The sequence below is a fragment of the Leucoraja erinacea genome, chromosome 2 (genome assembly GCF_028641065.1).
Source record: "Leucoraja erinacea ecotype New England chromosome 2, Leri_hhj_1, whole genome shotgun sequence".
NCBI lineage: Eukaryota > Metazoa > Chordata > Chondrichthyes > Rajiformes > Rajidae > Leucoraja > Leucoraja erinaceus.
The window spans coordinates 71,414,668-71,425,817 of record NC_073378.1 but is presented as its reverse complement, the minus strand read 5'-3'; the positions used below and the strand labels follow the sequence as shown (position 1 = coordinate 71,425,817).

At 42.4% G+C, this 11,150-nt stretch overlaps 1 pseudogene; it reads left to right on the top strand.

Annotated features, from left to right (window-relative positions):
• Nucleotides 1-208: 208 nt before the first annotated feature.
• Nucleotides 209-320, top strand: LOC129693546 (U2 spliceosomal RNA; annotated as a pseudogene).
• The last annotated feature ends 10,830 nt before the right edge of the window (nt 321-11,150 follow it).

The following is an 11,150-nucleotide window of genomic DNA, read 5'->3' as shown; positions in this document are numbered from 1 at the left end:
ATTTGCTGATGTTTTTACACGATATGGAACACCAGATGCCGATCTACTCGTATCCAGACATAATCACCAATTACCAAATATGTCATATGGGATACAGACACTGGACATCAGCAACGGATGGGTTTTAGCTGCATTGTAAGGGAAGAATTATTATCTACGCATTCCCTTCCTAACAAATAGGGTATGGCGCTTGACGCATCAAACATAGATCAGATCTCGGCTTTTTGGCCAAGATCAAGCATAATATCTGGGTTTTATCAGTTTAAATATCTGATATGTCCCTTATCTAGGGACCATATATTAAAAATAAATAAATAAATAAATAAATAAATAATACGATATATTCGTTAAGAACGGAAACCTTTTCTATTGTTAAGTATATTCGTTTTAAGAACGAAAATGGCAAGCATTGACTCAAAGGATGCTTACTATTTTCAGTACCCATAACAGGTGACCACGGACGTTATTTTATCTAATTGGATGGCTCAGCTCTAGCAGTGTAGAGCACTACCTAATGTGTTTACATTAGCACCTAGGTTATTTATAAAATATAACAACCAGCCACACAATGGTAATGGCTTCTTTGGATGACATACTAATTGTGCAGAAACTTAGGACGGGCTGAACAAACGGTAACAGCCACTTAACAATTATTTGGAAACTAGGATTCATTATCCATCTAATTAAATCAAAATTAAAGTCTTCAAACTAAAAGGATTATTTAGGGTTCACCAATAACTCAGTTCCTCATGTCAGTAACTTTGCCAACAGTGGTTACAACCTTAATAAAGGCATACAGCAAAATCATTGACATAGAAACATAGAAATTAGGTGCAGGAGTAGGCCATTCGGCCCTTCGAGCCTGCACCGCAATTCAATATGATCATGGCTGATCATCCAACTCAGTATCCCGTACCTGCCTTCTCTCCATACCCCCTGATCCCCTTAGCCACAAGGGCCATATCTAACTCCCTCTTAAATATAGCCAATTAACTGGCCTCAACTACCCTCTGTGGCAGAGAGTTCCAGAGATTCACCACTCTCTGTGTGAAAAAAATGTGGGCATGAGGATAAACCATCCATCAGACTGGTAGCAAGAATTTTGGCAACAGGTGATACTGGGAATATGCTTTCCAGCCACATAATTCAGACCCTTACATTATAAAGATTTACAGAGGGCCAAAATATGAGCTCTTAAAAATTAATGGTGATCATTTCGATAGAATGCTGAAGCCATACAGAAGCCATATTGGAACTAAATGGTGGAAAGATAACATTGGGCATTGCTCCAATCCTATCATTGTCAGCAACCAGTCTATGGTCCTACATATGCATTGCTATGCACTAGGATGGTGTGTTACCAATTCCATCTCCAGCTGTGGAGGAAGATGGAATACACAGGAAGCATCATTATTACTAACACTGGGCATAACTACCTGGAAATGTTGGGTGTTTTTTCATGGCCTAAAGTCATGTTGCTCTGGAATATGTTAAACAGGTTATTAGATTATAAATTAACAATACTACTGTGGTAGCACATATCAACTGTGGTAGCACATGGGTGAAAGGGAATCTACATCATGTAACAATCTGGCCAACACAATTTGGCAACCTCATCAGTAGGGGTGTTTTAATAGTACCCGACTGACCTACCCAACCATGATTCTCGGTGGTACTGGAAATGAGATTAGAACCATGCAGCACCATCCTAAACAGACGATGAAGTATGGGGAAAACCACCCGTGCCATGAACATATAAATCGCTTAAATCGTAGAGTCTGAAAGCGCCGCTATTACATCTGGGACTAATGGCCAGAGCAATGGACATGATCACAGCGGGCCACAGACAATCAACCTAAAGACAATGTCTAAAATACATAAACTAATGGGAGATGTGTTGCAACCATAATACATCATCCAGCCTGTTTGGCAGCTTTGTTAACCTACAGGGGCTTAGTATTAGTGACATCAACTGTGCCAGAAGTGGTCCATCTACTTACCTATGGCAAGAGAACGGAACAACAGCTTATGGAGGACAATTTTATGGGAATTCCCCAAAGACCGAGTATTCCCAAATATGGGACATCAGCATCGTCTTAACGTTGTTAAAGAACTGGGACGATATGGGGCCACTTCTGGCACAGTTGATGTCACTAATACTAAGCCACTGTAGGTTAAAGAACTGGGCTCCAGCCACAGCGCTGTCATTACAGTTTTTTGACATTTTACAAAACTGTCATGCTGATGGCTTAGGTCACGGCACTAAGGACTCAGTCCCTACCAAATTAAGGCTGGATAACTAGACCAGTTCACCTGGCAACTTACACTTCTATATTCAGGAATTAGGGAACTAAACAGACAGGGGTCAGCGGGCCTTAAAATAACATTTTTAGAGCCTACCCTACAGATGATTGACTGTGTTGTGAGACATCTACAAATATACATGGAACAAACCAAGACCATCAGTGGCACAGAAGAGGAACTTTTCATCAACTACAGACAGCCTCATTAAAGAATAACAGGCCAGGCCAGCTAAATGGCTAACATAGTATTGACCAAAGTTGGTGTAAACACTAACTAGGTTAAAATCTCACTCCACCAGGCTGCAGCAACGTCGGCAGCATTTAAATTGGAGGTTCCTATGGATAAAATCCTCAGGACTGCAGGATGGCCATCGGAAAGAACATTCTAAAGATTATAACAAACCAGTAATGGAAACTGGAATTTTTCAGAAACATTGTTGTTTCTATACCATAATTTACCCCAAAAAACAGGGTCTATCAATTATTATTAACTTTATGGTTATTTAGATATATCATATTGATGTTTAATATGTTATCACTATTCTCCCCAAAACCAAGGCAGACGTGATGATGGACTCGTTCCACGGCTTGAATCACAGAGCTTTGAAATCTTCATGTAGTCACTCACGTGACTCCGAAGTAAAATAGTAAGATTAAACGAGAACTTACCAGTTCGAAGTTTGATCTGTATTTTATGAGGAGTAACGTTGAGGGAATACATGCCCTCCGCTCCCACCCTTGATCATAAACACGACTGGTATCTTTTTCTCTAATCTTACTATGCTTAAGTCATTACAGGTATCTGTGATTCACTCCGCTGCTTTGAAGAATGACACGCATGCGTACTGGCGGGTTCTTCATGTATTCCCTCAACGTTACTCCTCATAAAATACAGATCAAACTTCGAACTGGTAAGTTCTCGTTTAATCTTACTATTCTTGAATCTGGAGGGCAGATGGGAGTATGATTGGATTGCCAGTGGTCCTTGGGTATGTTGACTGCTTTCCTGAGGCAGCATGCATAAAGAGATTTGATTGGGGAGGAGGGGGAATGAAGAGGACAGCAGGAGACTGCTTCATGATGGACTGGATTAGTCCATACTTGTGTCGTAGGAAGCATCAAATTTGTGTGAGCTCTCAGCGTAGTCCTATCAGTCCATTCCCCCATTTATTTTCTCTGGAATCAATTCTCACTTACATTTCCACCAACTCCCTCCTAATGCTCCCGCCACCCACTTACAATGGAGGCAATCTGTAGCAGCCAATTGACCTACCAGCAATTTAATAACTCACGTTACCCCAAACATGACAGATATGGAGGTTTCGCAGAGGATTCAGAATGCTGCTGGAATAGAGGGAATAAGCTACAAAGAGAGATTATCAAATTTGGATTGTTTTCTTTGGAGCATTACTGGTTGAAGAAACAGCTGATAGTAGTATGAGAAGCAAAGATTGAGTAGACAATAAGAACCTTTATCTCACATTAAAGGATTAGAGGGCATATTTATAAAATCACAGGGGAAAGTTTAAAGGAGATGTCCTGGGCAAGTTCCTACATATCTCGTTTGTGGAGTAACTACCTATATCGTTTGTGCCAACATGCACAGCAACTTCCAGCTGCTCCCCCTCCCTCTTGAGGATGTCATGCAGACATTGTGGCACCAGGGAGGCAGCACAGTATCCTGATGTCTCGACTGCTGCCACAAAATCTCCTGTCTGCATCCCTAACTATTGAGTTGCCTACCACTATGGCTCTGCGGGACATCGCTCTTCCCTGTTGAGCCTCGGAGCCAGGGTCACAGCCCTGCCTGCTACTTAAAACTTGGTGTTGTCCGCCCCTACAGCTCGCAAGAGGGTGTACCTGTTTTGAAGTGATAAGACCACTGGAGTCACCTGCACTCCACGTTTAATTTCCTTCTTTGTCGTCACCCACCTTCGCTCTTCCTGTATTCTCGGTATGACGACCACACTGTGGGTCCTGTCCAGGAAGGTCTCGTTTTCCGAGATGGTCCTGAGGTCATTCAGCTGCTGCTCCAGTTCCTTAACACGGTCCTTCAGGAGCTGCATCTGGCCACAATTCCCACGGTTGTAGTGGTCAGATGCAACAACAGTTTCCCTGACTTCCCACATCCTGCAAGGATCACACTGCAACAACTTGCCTGCCATTGTGACTGCATCAAAATCACTAATTAAATAAGATGACACCCTCACAGAGCTGATCAAGGAAGCAGAGGGTGATATTGGAAGGTTGCTTCTCAGACTGGAGGCCTGTGTCTAGTTGTATGCCTCAGGGTTTGGTGCTGGGCCCATTACCGTTTGGATGAGAACATGCATGGCAAGATTAACAAGTGTGCTGTTGATACAAATGTGGGTGGTTTTGCAGATAGTGAAGATGGTTGTGAAAAATGGCAGCAGGGTCTTGATCAATTGGCCAGGTGGGCGGAGGAATGGTTGATGGAATTTAATACAGAGAAATGTGAGATGTTTCATTTTGGGAAATCTAACATGAGCGGGACCTACAACGTGAGTGGCCAGGCTCTGGGCAGTGTTGTAGAGCAGATGGATCTAGGAGTGCAGGTGTGTGGTTCCTTGAAGATGGAGTCGCAGGTAAATGTAAAGAATCAGCAGGTCAAGCAGCATCACTGGAGAGAGAACCAGAGATCCTGCTGAAAATTTGACTTAATGTTTTACTGTTTCTCTTTCAACATATGTTGTCTGATTCAGAGGACAGAAAAGTCAGTGCGGGAATGGGATATATCAGCGATATAGCAAAAGCAATTGGCAAGACTAAGCGAAGGCTTGGCGATCATTTCGCAGAACACCTCCACTCAGTCCACCTAGGCCTACCCAATCTCCCAGTCGGTAAACACTTGAACTCCCCCCTCTCAGTCCCACACTGACCTTTCTGCCCTAGGCCTCCTGCACTGTCAGAGTGAGGTTCAGCACAAATTAGAGGAACAACACCTCATATTTTAATTGGGCATCTTACAATCCAGCGGTATTAATATTGATAACTTCAAGTAACCCTTGCTTTCTCTCTCTTTCCATTCCACCCCCACCCTAGTTCTCCAGCTAACAATGTACCATTCTACATTTCCATGACATTGTCTACTTTGATCTGTGTTTTCGTTAATATTGATCAAATTGAAGACGCTACAAAATGGAGGGTCCCTGCATTTGTAAGATTTGTTTAACCTTTGTCTGTGGAAAATTACAGGCGGTGGGTGGTGCCGGCCAATCTGAGCCCTAGATTGATATGCAGGATGGGGAAAGATCCAGATGTCCTTTCTATTGATAATATGTATGAGGACCCTGCAAAAAAACTCCACGGTTATAAATCCATTGCTTTGATTGGATTGCTGCAGAGGGATTGTAAATAGTGCCAATAATGTTGCAGGACAGTTATCCTGGTGTTTGAGGATTGGCTGAAGAGTGAAGCCTTGTTTGAATTGCTACATTACCCGGGTGAATGTTACGTTATTTGGTTAATTGACTTCCTTCCAGAAGCTTCTGGATAAACATTGTTTGGGACTCATTGTAATTGGGTTGGGGAACTGTCAATAATACTTTAATGTAATCGATGTGTGTAATTGGCTTGTAAGGGGGACCACCCCTATGTAGTTCGGCCCCTCTGGGTTAGTTGACATAGAAACATAGAAACATAGAAAATAAGTGAAGGATGAGGCCATTCGGCCCTTCGAGCCAGCACCGCAATTCACTGTGATCATGCCTGATCATCCCCTATCAATAACCCATGCCTGCCTTCTCCCCATATCCCTTGACTCCACTAGCCCTTGAGCTCTATCTAACTCTCTCTTAAATCCATCCAGTGATTTGGCCTCCACTGCCCTCTGTGGCAGGGAATTCCATAAATTCACAACTCTCTGGGTGAAAACGATTTTTCTCACCTCAGTCTTAAATGACCTCCCCTTTATTCTAAGACTGTGGCCCCTGGTTCTGGACTCGCCTAACAATGGCAACATTTTTCCTGCATATAGCTTGTCCAGTCCTTTTATAATTTTATGTGTTTCTATAAGACGCCCCATCATCCTTCTAAACTCCACAGAATACAGGTCTAGTCTTTTCAATCTTTCCTCATATGACAGTCCCGCAATCTCAGGGGTCAATCTCGTGAACCTACGCTGCACTGCCTCAATCACAAGGATGTCCTTCCTCAAGTTAGACCAAAACTGTACACAATACTCCAGATGTGGTTTCACCAGAGCCCGATACAACTGCAGAAGAACCTCTTTACTCCTATACTGGAGGCAGGTTCATTGGTATCATTTAAAAATAAATTGGATAGGCATATGGATGAGAAGGGAATGGAGGGTTATGGTACGAGTGCAGGCAGGTGGGACTAAGGGGAAAAAAATTTGTTCGGCATGGACTTGTAGGGCCGAGATGGCCTGTTTCCGTGCTGTAATTGTTATATGGTTATATGGTTATATACTGAAATCCTCTTGTTATGAAGGCCAACATTTCATTAGCTTTCTTCACTGCCTGCTGTGCCTGCACGCCAATTTTCAGTGACCGGTGTACAAGGACACCCAGGTCTTGCTGTACCTTCCCATTACCTAACCTAACCCCATTGAGTTAATTATCTGCCCCCTTGTTTTTGCCGCCAAAGTGGATAACCTCACATTTATCAATATTCTACTGCATCTGCCCACTCACTCAACCTGTCAAGTTCACTCTGCAACCTCCTAACATCCTCTTCACAGTTCACACTGCCACTCAGCTTTGTGTCATCTGCAAACTTGCTAGTATTTCTCCTAATTCCCTTCGTCCAAATCATTAATATATATGGTGAACAGTTGAGGCCCCAACACCGAGCCTTGCGGCACTCCTCTCACCACTGCCTGCCATTCTGAAAAGGACCCGTTAACTCTCACTCTTTGCTTCCAACCAATTTTCTATCCATGTCAACACCCTACCCCCAAGACCATGTGCTCTAATTTTAGTCACCAATCTCCCGTGCGGGACCTTATCAAAGGCTTTCTGAAAATCTAGATACACTACATCCACAGGCACCACTTCATCCATTTTACTTGTCACATCCTCAAAAAATTCCAGAAGATTAGTCAAGCTTGATTTCACTTTCATAAATCCATGCTGACTTGGACTAGTCCTTTTACTGCTATCTTAATGCCCCATTATTACCTCTTTAATAATTGACCCCCATTTGGATCGATGTCGATCTTCTGGGAGGGCGCTTGGGACTGAGTGACCTTCGGTAGTGTCTCCTTGCACGAGGGTGAAGGGCTTGGCCAGGCAGAGACAAGGATCAAACACGTGGTGGTTTAGGTATAATTAGGGGGATTTGTTGTTCGTTCAAAATAAAGTTTAGTTGTAAGAGGGGTAAGCTTTAGGAGCGTATTTACATTGGGGGTCCGTACAGAATCTCAACGGGCCCCCAAACACAAATTTGCGATCGAGGGTGTTGAGCTATTCCAGATCGCTGTGGGAGTTTTTGCATTGGTTTTGCCCACTTCGTTAGTCGGAGCAGATCGATCATTCGCAAACTTGGGCAAGGGTCCCAACGAGATCGCAGATAGTCTAGCAAGAACTAGGGAGATTCGTGCCTTTGGGGTTAGAGGCCCGCTTTCTTAGGGTTGGGTTAAAATCCCTCTCCTTTAGGTTAAAGGCACGTAAAATTCCAACTTAGTCTACAGCTGCAGCTGCTGCTCAAACCAACCAATCGATAAACTGGGTTAAGGGCTCTGCCCAAAATTGGATATCCGATTGACTGTATATTGGAAAACAAAACTGGGTATTATTCAGTGCTAAGAGGCAAAGCACTGCATCGTTGCTGGGAGTGCAGATTGGAACGGTGCTCTAAAATTCGGCATCGACTGCCAGCGTGAAGAGATTACGTGATGACACCTGATATCAAGCAGGTGAAAAGGAAAATCCTTTTTGATAGGGTGAGCCTATGTGGGTTAGAGTCCCCGCCTGTGTGAGAGTATCTGGATCTCTGAAAATACAGGGGATGAGTCTCGTAAAGGTATCGAGAACTCAGTGATTAGAGTATAAATTGGTCGAAAATACTTTAATCTATCTGAGAATTCCATATCCCCTAAAACATTTCTTTACAAATTTTGAATTTGAATTTGCGTGCGTCCAAATTACTTACTAAAAAAATAATTAGACAGAGAAGAACGAGCTGAAAATGTTTCAATTAAATTCAGCCAATATTCAGAACCTCACATTGAGGTGCTGGTCAATTTAAAGTGTATATATTTTCTTCCAGATTAATCTATGTATAATAAAACTTTAAAGTAGTAGTTTAAAGTGTCATTAAGACTGCCATTGTGGCATTGTGGGATTGTGGTATTGAGAGAAGGCAGGTACAGGATACTGAGTTGGATGATCAGCCATGATCATATTGAATGGTGGTGCAGGCCCGAAGGGCTGAATGGCCAACTCCTGCACCTATTTTCTATGTTTCTATGTTTCTATTGTGTTTGTTGTGTATTGCCTTTAATTTAAATTTTGAATGTTAGATACACTATTGTAATAGTAGTTTGAATTGACTGTATAAGGATATAGTTTGGTTGGGACTGTTGTTATAATTGGAGTCCGACTCGTGATTGTTCAATCAGGGGTTCGCATCCTTCCGATTGCTGTTTCGGGGGAGGAATTGTTCTGTTGGTCGAGCACACTGCGAGGAGGGATTAAAATATACTGTGATTTGTTTTGGGAATTGCACAGTTAACAAATGCGATATTAGACGAATGCTTGGCGTTTATATAGGAGTGTGGTTGTGTATGATAATAATAAGTGGTATAATTTCTTGCCTGTGTACGATTTTGTTTGCATGTTTGGAGCTCATTTGCATGTGTTTGAATTAAGGTTGCTCTTGGTATAGGAAACGAGCTGCGGGAACGTGTTTGATTGTGTTTGACTGTGTTTTATTGTTACCTGGCGCACCTTAATATTTGGGTGATTGAGGATTGTTAAAATTGTAAGAGTTGAAGTTGTGTGGATTTGTGGGAGACAGTAGAAGAACTTGGACACTAGATAGGAAGGATTGATTGTGCGATTGTGTTGAGAAAAGTGCGAGACTGCTGACACTTCGGAACCTTTGGCCATTGTCCGGGTGCGAGCTTGGTAGCTTTGGAGATTGAGAGGGAGGTGTGAATTGTTGGGAAGGTGTGAGTGACTTAGGAGTTGCTTCCATTGTATAGAAACAAGGGAAATCAAAATCATGTGGAACAAGATATGACTGCCAATTCCAAAAGTCCTTTGCAATAAATATGCAGCAAGTTTCCACAAAGAGCTGAACAATTGAGAAACCTTTCTGAGGTATTAAATAAAGAATCACGGGACAAATCATGACCCGAGGGAGGCGTTGGAACATTGAAAGGAGTAAAGTATATTGAGCAAATTATTTGGCAATGTAGCGATAGTGAGGAGGCAAAGGAGTTAATTGGATTGTGGAAAAATTATTATAAGGAACAGCGAGTAGAAAAGCTGAAAGAATGGCAAGTTAGAAGGAAGCAACTCTGAAGCGTGGAATAGAATTGGAGGATACTGAAATGTACCAACCTCCGGGCATCTTGAGAGAGGAGCATGGATGTATTAGAGAGAAGGTGAGAAGGAAAACTTCCAAAGGGAAACTGGCTCCAGTTGGTCTGGAGCATGAGGACCAGACGGTTGGCGTTAGTTTTGAGGGGGACGATGATGAGTATTAGAAGATTGGGAACGTGTTGAAATTAGAAACCCACGGCCACCATCTTATTCTTCTTGCATTCCCAGCACTTCAAATACGCATTGTGTAGCTTGTGAACGGAATAGACAATCAGATTCTGCAGCACAGGATTCCTTAACCCCAACTGCTCCATTAATAATAAATAGTCCAAGAGTTCATGGTACTGGAAGCAAAACAAAAAAGAAAACTCAAGTGGTTAAGGACAAAGAAGGTTGAGGATGGTGCAGAAACCAGGGTATTCTTGCGAGCTTAAACCTAGACGAGTTGGACGAGTAGCGAGTGATGAAAGGCAGTCATGTAGAAGGTACTGTGAACCCCCTGGTAAGGGGGAAGATACATCAGGGGGTGAGGCATCAATTGAAGATACTGGGATAGATCTTGATATGGCAGAAAGTACAAAAACTAAACAATGCTTAATCCTTCTTTTGATCCGGCCAATGTAGTGGGTGCAATAATCCCCGTACAATAAGAGTTTATACCCCATGGCAACCCAATGAGATGATGGCCATTTTAATTCAAATACACAATCGTAGAAAATCACTTGCTTCCTTTGTGGATCATCTAAGAACTACAATGCGCGTTTACCACGCAGACTCCCGAGATCTATGGGCACTGATCCAGCAAATAATTACCCCAACCGAACACACCAGATTCTTAACAATTCTAGGACATCCGACACATGAAGCTCTAGCAAATATATTAGCAGAAAATAGTGCAAGAGAAGAGGTCTGTTTTAATGGCCCTTGCGAATACCCTGCAGAAACCAATTGATAAGGTCAAAATCTTGGATGTAAGACCTAAAAAGGGAGAGGAAGCAGGTGAATTCTTAGAACGATTCTCCAAATTATATATGGATTAATCGGGTGACTTAAATTTTCGAAACTTAGCAAATTCAGTTATTTAGCTTCATTCCAGAAGCTTCTCCAAGAAACAATGTCAAGTCAAGTCAAGTCAAGTTTATTCATCACATACGCATACGAGATGTGCAGTGAAATGAAAAGTGACAATGCTTGCGGATTGTGCAAAAAAAACCTCCAAAACAGAATGGAACAGAATCGGTAATTACATATTTGTGGGGGGAAAAAAAGAATTAAAAAAAAGACACCACACAACAGTAAATTGGTACAGTAAGTT